Below are 12533 nucleotides of genomic sequence, written 5' to 3'. Positions count from 1 at the left end.
GCTCGTTCCAGTCACTAGCTGCACCAAACTGAGAAAGGGAGCGACTCAGGGATGTGTGTGCTTTGGGGACCTTTAACAGCATGTGACTGGCAGAACAAGTGTTGTATGTGAAGGATGAGGGCTGCAGTAGATATCTCAGATAGGGGGGAGTGAGGCCTAAGGGGTAGATGTTCCCATTCCCTATTGTATGTACCCAGTCCCTATTTGAACTTCATCTCCATCTCTCTCCTTTTGTCTCTCTCTTCCTCAACACCCACCACACACACAGGCACATAATATAGGTTTAGTGATGTAATGATTATTGTCTTTGGTTACATACACTGTTAAAAATTGTGGTGCTCTTACAGTATTATACAATAAAACTAACAACAATGTACCGTATTAAATATTTAGAGTAAATCGCAATGAACTCTAGGTGATTTTAGGCGTAACTGGTAAATGCTGGGCGGCAGTTAGCCTAGCGGTTAAGAGCACTGGTGTCACGACTTCCGCCGAAGTTCGTCCCTCTCCTTGTTCGGGCAGCGTTCGGCGTTGGACGTCACCGGTATTCTAATCCCCACCGATCCATGTTTCATTTTCGATTTGTTTTGTCTTCATTATACACATCTGGTTTCCATTCCATAATTATTGTTCCCTATTTAACCCTTTGGTTTCCCCCTTGGTGTCACCGACTTCCACCTCTCCCAGTTCGGGCGGCGCTCGGCGGTCGTCGTCGCCGGCCTACTAGCTGCCACAGATCCCTTTTCTTTTTCGTTTGGTTTTGTCTGTCTTGTGTTCACCTGTATCTAGTTTAGGCTATTCAGTGGGGGTATTTAATCCCGCCCTACCTGCTAGGTTTTGTGCGGGATTGTTTGTGTTACTGTGGTTGGCTTGGGTTGCGTTTTTCCCTGTTAACCTCTGTCGTGACGTTGTATTAGTTAATGTGACGACTGTTGCTCATCGAATGATTAAAGGTTTCTAATTGCGTGATTAACTGAATCAAGCAATTATTAACTCATAAACCTGGGGCACCATGGGAAAATTAGTTTTATTGACTTTCTATTTCCCAAATTAACTCAAAGAATATCAGAATATCAATTTTACAACAGCCGCTAATTAACCAGTTGCCTCGAACAATCTCGTTCTGAACGAGCCCGTGAATCTGCACGGACGTTTAACGTTACAAACGCTAGCGTCCCACCTGGCCAATAGCCAGGGAAAATGGAGAGCTCCAAATTCAAATAAATTTGTTCAATTCATTCCGTCCAGATATATCCAAAATGTCAATTTATTTGGCACGTTTGATCCAGAAAAACACTGGTTCCAACTTGACCAACATCACAAAATATCTAAAAAGTTACCCGTAAACTTTGCCAAAACATTTCAAACTACTTTTGTAATACAACTTCAGGTATTTTTAAACGTAAATAATTGATCAAATTGAAGACGGTGTTCAATACAGGAAGACAACAAACTCAAGCTTTTTGGTCTTGCGCCTCTATCAAACAGTACACATGACGTGACACTTGTTCAAGATGACCATACTTCTCCATTACACAAAGGAATAACCTCAACGAATTTCTAAAGACTGGTGACATCCAGTGGAAGCGGTAGGAACTTCAAGAAGGTCCCCTAGAAATGGTTGGTTTCCCAATGAAAACCCTTTGAATAGACAGTTACCTCAACAACAACAAAAAATCTGAATGGTTTGTCCTCGGGGTTTTGCCTGCTATACTCACTGACATGATTCAAACGGTTTTAGAAACTTCAGAGTGTTTTCTATCCAAATCTACTAATAATATGCATATCTTATATTCTGTGGATGAGTAGCAGGCAGTTGAATTTGGGCACGCTATTTATCCAAAAGGGAAAATGCTGCCCCCTATCCCGAAGAAGTTTTAAGCAGGTTTATTTCACAGGACTGTTTTTCCCGCACGTTTGTTTAGTCTTCCGTTTTCGACTAGACTGTTTTCTAGTGGCTGATTTTGTGGTCCTGTACCTGTTTTGTTGGTGGACCAGTAAATAAAACGCCCTTCTTGAAATTCTTGCTCTCCTGCACCTGACTCCACCCCTCCTGACTCCACCCCCCTGACTCCACCCCCCCTGACTCCACCCCTCCTGACTCCACCCCCCCTGACTCCACCCCCCCTGACTCCACCCCTCCTGACTCCACCCCTCCTGACTCCACCCCTCCTGACTCCACCCCTCCTGACTCCACCCCTCCTGACTCCACCCCTCCTGACTCCACCCCCCCTGACTCCACCCCTCCTGACTCCACCCCTCCTGACTCCACCCCTCCTGACTCCACCCCTCCTGACTCCACCCCCCCTGACTCCACCCCCCCCCTGACTCCACCCCTCCTGACTCCACCCCTCCTGACTCTACACCCACCTCTCCTAGGGAAAAACTGACACTTTCTTTTGTAATTGTTTGTTATTTTGTTTAATTGCCTCGTTTTGTGACCTGGATTATTTGTCTCCTTTATGGAATATTGTTTTTGAGTAAAGTAACGGTTATTACTCATCTCTGTGTCCTCTGCCTTACCCACATCACATAGATATTTGACAATTGGGCTAGTAACCGAAAGGATGCTGTTTCGAATCCCTGAGCCGACTGGATGAAAAAATAGTTCTATGTACCCATGAGCACCTAACCCTAATTGCTCATGTAAGTCACTCTGGATAAGACCACCTACTAAAATGTAATAATCAGACGAGCTAAACTACTTCTACGCTCGCATCGAACCAAATAACACTGAAACATGCATGAGAGCACCAGCTGTTCCGGAAGACTGCGTGATCACGTTCTCCGCAGTCGATGTGAGTAAGACCTTGAAACACGTCAACATTCACAAGGCCGCAAGGCCAGACAGATTACCAGGACTGTACTGCGAGCATGCGCTGACCAACTGGCAAGTGTCTTCAAAGACATTTTCAACCTCTCCCTGTCCGAGTCAGTAACACCAACATGTTTTAAGCAGACCACAATAGATCCACAGATGATGCAATCTCTATTGTACTCCATACTGCCCTTTTCCACTGTTCCACAAAAGGAACACCTATGTGAGAATGCTGTTCATTGACCACAGCTCAGCTTTCAACACCATAGTGCCCTCAAAGCTCATCAATAAGCTAAGGATCCTGGGACTAAACACCTCCCTCTGCAACTGTATCCTGGACTTCCTGACGGGCCGCCCCCAGTTGGTAATGGAAGGTAACAACACATCCGCTATGCTGATCTTCAACACAGGGGCCCCTCAGGGGTGCGTGCTCAGTCCCTTCCCGTACTCCCTGTCCACTCATGACTGCACGGTCAGGCACGACTCCAACACCATCATTAAGTTTGCAGATGACACAACAGTGATCACCGACAACGACAAGACAGCCTATAGGGAGGAGGTCAGAGACCTGGCCGTGTGGTGCCAGGACAACAACCTCTCCCTCAACGTGATCAAGACCAAGGAGATGATTGTGGACTACAAGAAAAAGAGGACCGAGCACGCCCTCACAATCATTGATGGGGCTGCAGTGGAGCAGGTTGAGAGCTTCAAGTTCCTTGTTGTCCACATCACCAACAAACTAGCATGGACCAAGACAGTCGTGAAGAAGGCACAACATAACCTATTCCCCCTGAGGAGAGTGAAAAGATTTGGCATGGGTCCTCAGATCCTCAAAAGATTCTACAGCTGCACCATCGAGAGCATTCTGACTGGTTGTATCACTGCCTGGTATGGCAACTGCTTGGCCTCCGACCGCAAGGCATTACAGAGTGTAGTGCGAACGGCCCAGTGCATCACTGGGGCCAAGCCTCCTGCCACCCAGGACCTCTATACCAGGCGATGTCAGAGGAAGAGGAAATGTTGTCAAAGACTCCAGCCACCCTAGTCATAGACTGTTCTCTCTGCAGGGCAAGCGGTACCGGAGCACCAAGTCTAGGTCCAAGAGGCTTCTAAACAGCTTCTACCCCCAAACCATAAGACTCCTGAACATCTAATCAAATGGCTACCCAGACAATTTTCATTGCCCCTCCCCCCTCTTTACACCGCTGCTACTCTCTGTTGTTATCATCTCTGCATAGTCACTTTAATAACTCTACCTACATGTACATATTACCTCAACTAACCGGTGCCCCAGCACGTGGACTCTGTAGCAGTACCCCCCTGTATATAGTCTCGCTATTGTTATTTTACTGCTGCTATTTAACTACTTGTTACTTTTATTTCTTATTCTTATTCTGTATTTTTTTTAACTGCATTGTTGGATAGGAGCTTGTAAGTAAGCATTTCACTGTAAGTTCTACACCTGTTGTATATGGCGCCTGTGACTAATACAATTTCATTTATAATCCAGCTGTGGTGCTTTAATGGTTACAGTAGGGGTCATTTATTTAAATTATATTGCTTAAAACAGCACTGTTTTTCTTACAGCACCCCTGTTGTAAAGCAAAATGGAAGTGTTTAGGTTTCAGCTCTGCTGTATAAAGCTGTAAGTGTACAGAGAAAAGTTTTACGGGGAATTCTCTGTTCCTCCACCATCTCTTCCTTCAGCGACGGCTGACGGTTTTGTGGTCTGTCCCAAATGGCACCCTATTCCCTATAGAGTGCACTTCTTCTGACTACGGCCCACAGGAAACTGTTCAAAAGTAGTGCACTTCGTAGGGAACATTTGAGACACAGTATTTGTATTTTATTAGGGATATACTCTGGAGAGGGAAAGCCTTGGGTATGGCATCTATCAGTAGAAAAAAAACGTATTTCTAGCTAATGTCTCTCTGATTGGGTCAGAGTGTCTGCCAGTGGGTGGGTTACTCCTCAGGGTTATTAATGGTGAGCTGCGTGGTGTCTAGGATGTTGGGCAGGAAACATGGTGTTAGCCATGGTGGTTGACAGATTATAGGGAGAGAGAGAGGGGCCCAGGGCATGAGGCCTCTGGGCTGCCACTGTCTCCAATAGATAACTCAAACTCTCTCTCTCTCACACACACACACAAAGACACACACACACACACACACACACAATCCAACTTCAACTCCGATACAGCACAGACATCATCTTCAGCTGTTCACAGTCCATATAACTCAGTGGCAGCTGAAGTCAGCTGCCACTGTTATTAACCATGATAACTGTAATCACACCAGCTGCCTGCCTCCCGGGTGTACAGATTAAAGACCCTTTATTTAAAGGGATATTAGAAAGCCTGGTAATAGTGGAGGACCAAATGAAAAATGAATAATGGGAAAAAAAAGAGTATGTAGACAGACAATCAGGAAGAAAATGTGTGTGTGTGTGTGCCTGTGTGTGTGTGTGTGCCTGTGCCTGTGTGTGCCTGTGTGTGTGTGTGCCTGTGTGCGTGTGTGTGCGTGTGCGTGTGTGTGCGTGTGTGTGTGCGTGTGTGGTGAGGAAACATATAAAGTTCAGTTTTTAAGTGAGTCTTTTCCTGTCTCATTGTTGTAGCAGAAAAGCTGACTGAGGGAAATCTGACGTCAGGTAAGATCAACACACACATACAGTTCACTTTTATAGTTATCTTGGCAAGTCAATTAAGAACAAATTCTTACTTTACAATGATGGCGGGTTATCTGCCTTGTTCCGGTGCAGAACAGCTCAGGGATTTGATCTAGCAACCCTTTCAGTTACTGGCCCAACGCTCTAACCACTCGGCCATCTGCCGCCCTTTACATACAGGAAATGAAGTCACACAAGCAGCAGAGAAACTTTCCCTCGTCAAACAAACGCATCCTTGTTCACTTACAGGGTGTAGTCTCAGTCTCCTCTCTGCTCGATATGTACACAGCTGTTTATATGGAGCTGTGGTTTACATCTGTCTCGTTTCTATGGTAGACCATCTGTCCTGTCTATATACATTACCGACAGCAATACACAGAGTAGGTGTCAGTTTCTTCACATCTTCAATTCTTATGGTTCCTACATGCATGATTTGAATTGAATAGATTTGATTTGATATGAATAGGGACCCATTTAGGATCCACCCATTGACTTTATTTCTGTCAGATTGAACTGGTGGAGAGAGAACTCCCCAATCAAATTTGATTGGTCACATACACATGGTTAGCGTATGTTAATGCGAGTGTAGTGAAATGCTTGTGCTTCTAGTTTCGATTTTGCAGTAATATCTACCAAGTAATCTAACAAATTCACAATAACAACCTTATACACATAAATACAGACAAATCTAAAGGGATGAATAAGATGTACACACAAATATAAATAAATGGATGAGCGATGGCCGTGCGACACAGGCAAGATGCAGTAGACGGTGTAGAATACAGTATATACATATGAGATAAGTAATGTAGGATATGTACACATTATTAAAGTGGCATTATTTAAAGTTATTTACCTTTATTAAATCCATTTATTTAAGTAACCAGAGATTTGAATCTGGAAGTTGGCAGCAGAATCTCAATTCTTATTTATTTTTTATTACACCTTTATTTAACCAGGTAGGCCAGTTGACAACAAGTTCTCATTTACAACTGAGACCTGGCCAACATAAAGCATAGCAGTGCGACAAAAACAACAACACAGAGTTACACATAAACAAACATACAGTCAATAACACAATAGAAAAATCGATCTACAGTGTGTGCAAATGTAGAAGAGTAGGGAGGTAAGGCAATAAATAGGCCATGGACGCGAAATCATTACAATTTATCATTAACACTGGAGTGATGGATGTGCAGATGATGATGTGCAAGTAGAGATACTGTGCTGCAGAAGAGCAAGAAGATAAGTAAAAATATGGGGATGAGGTAGTTGGGTGGGCTATTTACAGATGGGCTGTGTACAGGTACAGTGATCGGTAAGCTGCTCTGACAGCTGATGCTTAAAGTTAGAGAGGGAGATATAAGACAGATCTTCAGTGATTTTTGCAATTCGTTCCAGTCATTGGCAGCAGAGAACTGGAAGGAAAGACGACCTAAGGAGGGATTGGCTTTGGGGGTGACCAGTGAGATATACCTGCTGGGAGTACGTGCTACGGGTGGTGTTGCTATGGTGACTGGGCTTTACCTAGCAAAGACTTATAGATGATCTGGAGACAGTGGGTTTGGCCACAAATACTTAGTGAGGGCCAGCCAACGAGAGCATACAGGTCGCAGTGGTGGGTAGTATATGGGGCTTTGGTGACAAAACGGATGGCACTGTGATGGACTACATCCAGTTTGCTGAGTAGGGTGTTGGAGGCTATTTTGTAAATGACAAGGATTGGTAGTATAGACAGTTTTATGAGGGTATGTTTGGCAGCATGAGGGAAGGAGGCTTTAATTCTAGATTACATTTTTGATTGGAGATGGTCAATGAGTCTGGAAGGAGAGTTTACAGTCGAGCAGGTGCGGGCAGCTTTCGGTTGAAAAGAATGCACTTAGTTTTTCTTGCATTTAAAAGCAGTTGGAGGCCTCGGAAGGAGAGGTGTATGGCATTGAAGCTCTTTTGGAGGTTTGTTAGCACAGTGTCCAAAGAAGGGCCAGATGTATACAGAATGGTGTCGTCTGCATAGAGGTGGATCAGAGTATCACCAGCAGCAGAGCGACATCATTGATATATACAGAGAAAAGAATCGGCCCGAGAATTGAACCCTGTGGCACCACCATAGATACTGCCAGAGGTCCAGACAACAGTCCCTCCAATTTGACACACTGAACTCCATCTGAGAAGTAGTTGGTGAACCAGGCGAGGCAATCATTTGAGAAGCCAAGGCTATTGAGTCTGCCGATAAGAATGCGGTGATTGAGAGATTCGAAAGCCTTGGCCAGGTCGATGAAGACGGCTGCACAGTACTGTCTTTCATCGATAGCGTTTATGATATTGTTTAGGACCTTGAGCGTGGCTGAGATGCACCCATGACCAGCTCTTGGGCAAGTTGCTGCAGGGGGTGCTGAGATGTTGGCCAGGGTAGTGGTAACCAGGTGGAAAGCATGGCCATCCATAAAAATTTTTTATTGAAATGATCGATTATCGTAGCTTTATCGGTGGTGACAACGTTTCCTATCCTCATTGCAGTGGGCAGCTGGGAGGAGGTGCTCTTATTCTCCATGGACTTTACAGTGTCCCAAAACTGTTTGGAATTAGTGCTACAGGATGCAAATTTCTGTTTGAAAAAGCTAGCCTTAGCTTTCCTAACTGACTGAGTATACTGGTTCCTGACTTCTCTGAAAAGTTGTATATCGCGGGGGGTATTCGATGCTAGTGCAGAACGCCACAGGATGTTTTTGTGCTGGTCAAGGGCAGTCAAGTCTGGGGTGAACCGAGGGCTGTATCTGTTCTAAGTTTGACATTTTTTGAATGGGGCATGCTTATTTAAGACGGCAGAAGTGTTTTAGGTGAGCATTTGACAGTGATGAGGGGTGGCCATTTGACCACGGACCCATTACGCACATAGGCAATGAGGCAGTGATCGTTGAGATCCTAGTTGAAGACAGCAGAGGTGTATTTAGATATTGGTCAGGACAATATCTAAGAGGGTGCCCATGGTTACGGATTTAGGGTTGTACCTGGTAGGTTCCTTGATAATTTGTGTGAGATTGAGGGCATCTATCTTAGATTGTAGGATGGCCGGGGTGTTAAGCATGTCCCAGTTTAGGTCACCTAACAGTACAAACTCTGAAGATAGATGGGGGGCAATCAATTCACATATGGTGTCCAGGGCACAGATGGGGGCTGAAGGGGGTCTATAACATGCGACAATGGTGAGAGACTTGTTTCTGGAAAGGTGGATTTTTAAAAGTAGAAGCTCAAATTGTTTGGGCACAGACCTGGATAGTATGACAGAACTATGCAGGCTATCTCTGAGGTGGATTGCAACTCCGCCCCCTTTGGCAATTCTATCTTGTTGGAAAATGTTGTAGTTGGGGATGGAAATTTCAGGATTTTTGGTGGCCTTCCTAAGCCAAGATTCAGACACGGCAAGGACATCAGGGTTGGCGGAGTGTGCTAAAGCAGTGAATAAAACAAACTTAGGGAGGAGGCTTCTAATGTTGCATGCATGAAACCAAGGCTTTTACGGTTACAGAAGTCAACAAATGAGAGTGCCTGGGGAATGGGAGTGGAGCTAGGGGCTGCAGGGCCTGGGTTAACCGCTACATCACCAGAGGAACAGAGGAGGAGTAGGATAAGGGTACGGCTAAAGGCTATAAGAACTGGTCGTCTAGTGCGTTCGGAACAGAGAGTAAAAGGTGCAGATTTCTGGGCGCGGAAGAATAGATTCAAGGCATAATGTACAGACAAGGGTATGGTAGGATGTGAATACAGTGGAGGTAAACCTAGGCATTGAGTAACGATGAGAGAGGTTTTGTCTCTAGAGGAACCATTTAAGCCAGGTAAGGTCACCACGTTTGGGGGGTGGAACAAAAAAAAATAATGAGCAGGGCTGGAGGCTCTAGAGTGAAATAAAACAATAATCACTAACCACAACAGCAACAGACAATGCATATTGATATTAGGGAGAGGCATGTGTAGCCGAAATGATCATAGGGTCCAGTGAGTAGCTGGGCGAGCTGGAGACACGGAGATTCAGACAGCTAGCGGGCCGGGGAGAGCAGGCTAGCAGATGGTCCTTCGGGGGACGTCGCAACGGAAGTGCCTGTTGAAACCCCCTCGGACGGTTACGTCTGCAGACCAGTCGTGCTGGATCGGCGGGGCTCCGTGTCGGCAGTAAAAGGGTCCATGCCAAATGACAAAATAGGTATTGTAGCCCAAGAATTGGCTGATGGACCTCTTCAGCTAGCCGGGAGGTGGGCCTAGCTCTAGGCTAACTGGTGCTTGCATCGGGACAGAGATGGTAGCCAGGAGAAGCCACTTGAATAGCAGCTAGCTAGCTGCGATGATCCGATGTAAAGATTCAGAGCTTGCGGTAGGAATCCGGAGATAGCTGGGTGAACGGGCAGTGGCTCGTGTGGTTGTTGTCCTTGATTATCTTTTTGGCCTTGCTGTGACATCGGGTGCGGTAGGTGTCATGGAGGGCAGGTAGTTTGCCCCCGGTGATGGGTTGTGCAGACCCACCACCCTCTGGATAGCCTTGCGGTTGAGGGTGGTGCAATAGCCGCACCAGGCGGTGATACAGCCCGACAGGATGCTCTCGGTTGTGCATCTGTAAAAGTTTGTGAGTGTTTTAGATGACAAGCCACATTTCTTCAGCCTCCTGAAGTTGAAGAGATGCTTAAAACCTTCCACTTTCTCCAATACTGTCCTTTGGACATTAAATATCTTCTGTAGTGGACATCAAGATGTTATTAAATGTCCTCTGTAGTGGACAACAGGATGTTATTAAATGTCCTCTGTAGTGGACATCAGGATGTTATTAAATGTCCTCTGTAGTGGACATCAGGATGTTATTAAATGTCCTCTGTAGTGGACATCAGGATGTTATTAGTTATTAAATGTCCTCTGTAGTGGACAACAGGATGTTATTAGTTATTAAATGTCCTCTGTAGTGGACATCAGGATGTTATTAAATGTCCTCTGTAGTGGACAACAGGATGTTATTAAATGTCCTCTGTAGTGGACAACAGGATGTTATTAAATATCCTCTGTAGTGGATATCAGGATGTTATTAAATGTCCTCTGTAGTGGACAACAGGATGTTATTAAATGTCCTCTGTAGTGGACAACAGGATGTTATTAAATGTCCTCTGTAGTGGACAACAGGATGTTATTAAATGTCCTCTGTAGTGGACAACAGGATGTTATTAAATGTCCTCTGTAGTGGACATCAGGATGTTATTAAATGTCCTCTGTAGTGGACAACAGGATGTTATTAAATGTCCTCTGTAGTGGACATCAGGATGTTATTTAATGTCCTCTGTAGTGGACAACAGGATGTTAACACCCATGCATTGAAATGAGCCTGTCTCTGAAACACCGATACATTTACAGAGCCTGTCTCTGAAACACCGATACATTTACAGATTCTGTCTCAGAAACAGTCACAGTCATTCTCAGCTCACTGCTCAGAGGCTCAAAGCAGGAAGCTGTACGAGCCATATGGTGCTCAGAAAACCTTAATCTCATGTACCTCCCTCCCTCCCCCCTCCCTCCCTCTCTCCTTCACACTCTCTCCCTCGCTCCCTCCCTCCCTACTTCACTCTCCCACCCACCCTCCTTCCCTCTCTCCTTCCATCCCCCATATGTCCCTTCCTCCTTCACACTCTCCCACCCTCCCACCCTCCCTCCCTCCCTCTCCTTCCTTCCTTCCCTCCCTCCGTGCCTGAGCCTTGATGCACCGGTACCGCCTGCAGTGCTGGAGAATGGAGAACAGTCCATGTCTCGGAGTCTTTGTCAATTTTTCCTCAGACACCGCCTGGCGTGTACATTAAAAGTTAAAAGACAGACGACTGTGAGGTTGAGCTCTAATGCTGTGACGCTGTTGTGTTTGTTTGTGTGTGTGTGTGTGTGTGTGCGCAGCTGTGTATATGTATATATCAGACACCCAGTGGTCTGTGTTGAGACAGGTACATCAGTAGGTTTTCTAGCTGGCCTTATCACATTTTTTTTTGATTGCTTAAACACGATTTTCAAAACACTACACCCAATTAGCACAACCACACACCCAATTAGCACAACCACACACCCAATTAGCACAACCACACACCAAATTAGCACAACCACACACCAAATTAGCACAACCACACACCAAATTAGCACAACCACACACCCAATTAGCACAACCACACACCCAATTAGCACAACCACACACCAAATTAGCACAACCACACACCAAATTAGCACAACCACACACCCAATTAGCACAACCACACACCAAATTAGCACAACCACACACCCAATTAGCACAACCACATACACAATTAGCACAACCACACACCCAATTAGCACAACCACACACCCAATTAGCACAACCACACACCCAATTAGCACAACCACACACCAAATTAGCACAACCACACACCCAATTAGCACAACCACATACACAATTAGCACAACCACACACCCAATTAGCACAACCACACACCCAATTAGCACAACCACACACCCAATTGGCACAACCACACACCCAATTAGCACAACCACACACCCAATTAGCACAACCACACACCCAATTAGCACAACCACACACCCAATTAGCAAAACACTACAGATCCTTTGCAAAATTAAACACTCTTGTAAAAACTATACACTTCTTTTTAAAAACCACACTTTGTTACGATATGAAACACACACGTTTCACATTACTATACTCTGTTACACTCTGCTGAGAGTTACACTCTGCTGTGATAAACCTAAAACACTTTTAGCACTTCTACTTCCCTATGATTAGAGTAGGCTACTATCAACAAAGTACAAATATAATGTGAATTCACCAAACACTACACAAGACCAATGTTGCAGACCGAAGAAACTCATTTATTTCTCAACACGCCCAAAATGTTGACATGGAGATTCATAATACTGTAACCAAACGTCACTTTACATATTGTAAGTTCAATAAAATTAAATACAAAATAACTAGACATTGTCTCTTCGCCTAGCTGGATCTGGCCAGAGAATTTCATCAACATCGCAGGCAATGTTGTCATTAGCA

This window comes from Oncorhynchus mykiss, chromosome 20, assembly GCF_057628025.1.
Source record: "Oncorhynchus mykiss isolate SJ-2025 chromosome 20, ASM5762802v1, whole genome shotgun sequence".
In the NCBI taxonomy this organism is placed as follows: Eukaryota; Metazoa; Chordata; class Actinopteri; order Salmoniformes; family Salmonidae; genus Oncorhynchus; species Oncorhynchus mykiss.
Note: the sequence above shows the minus strand (reverse complement) of the source record.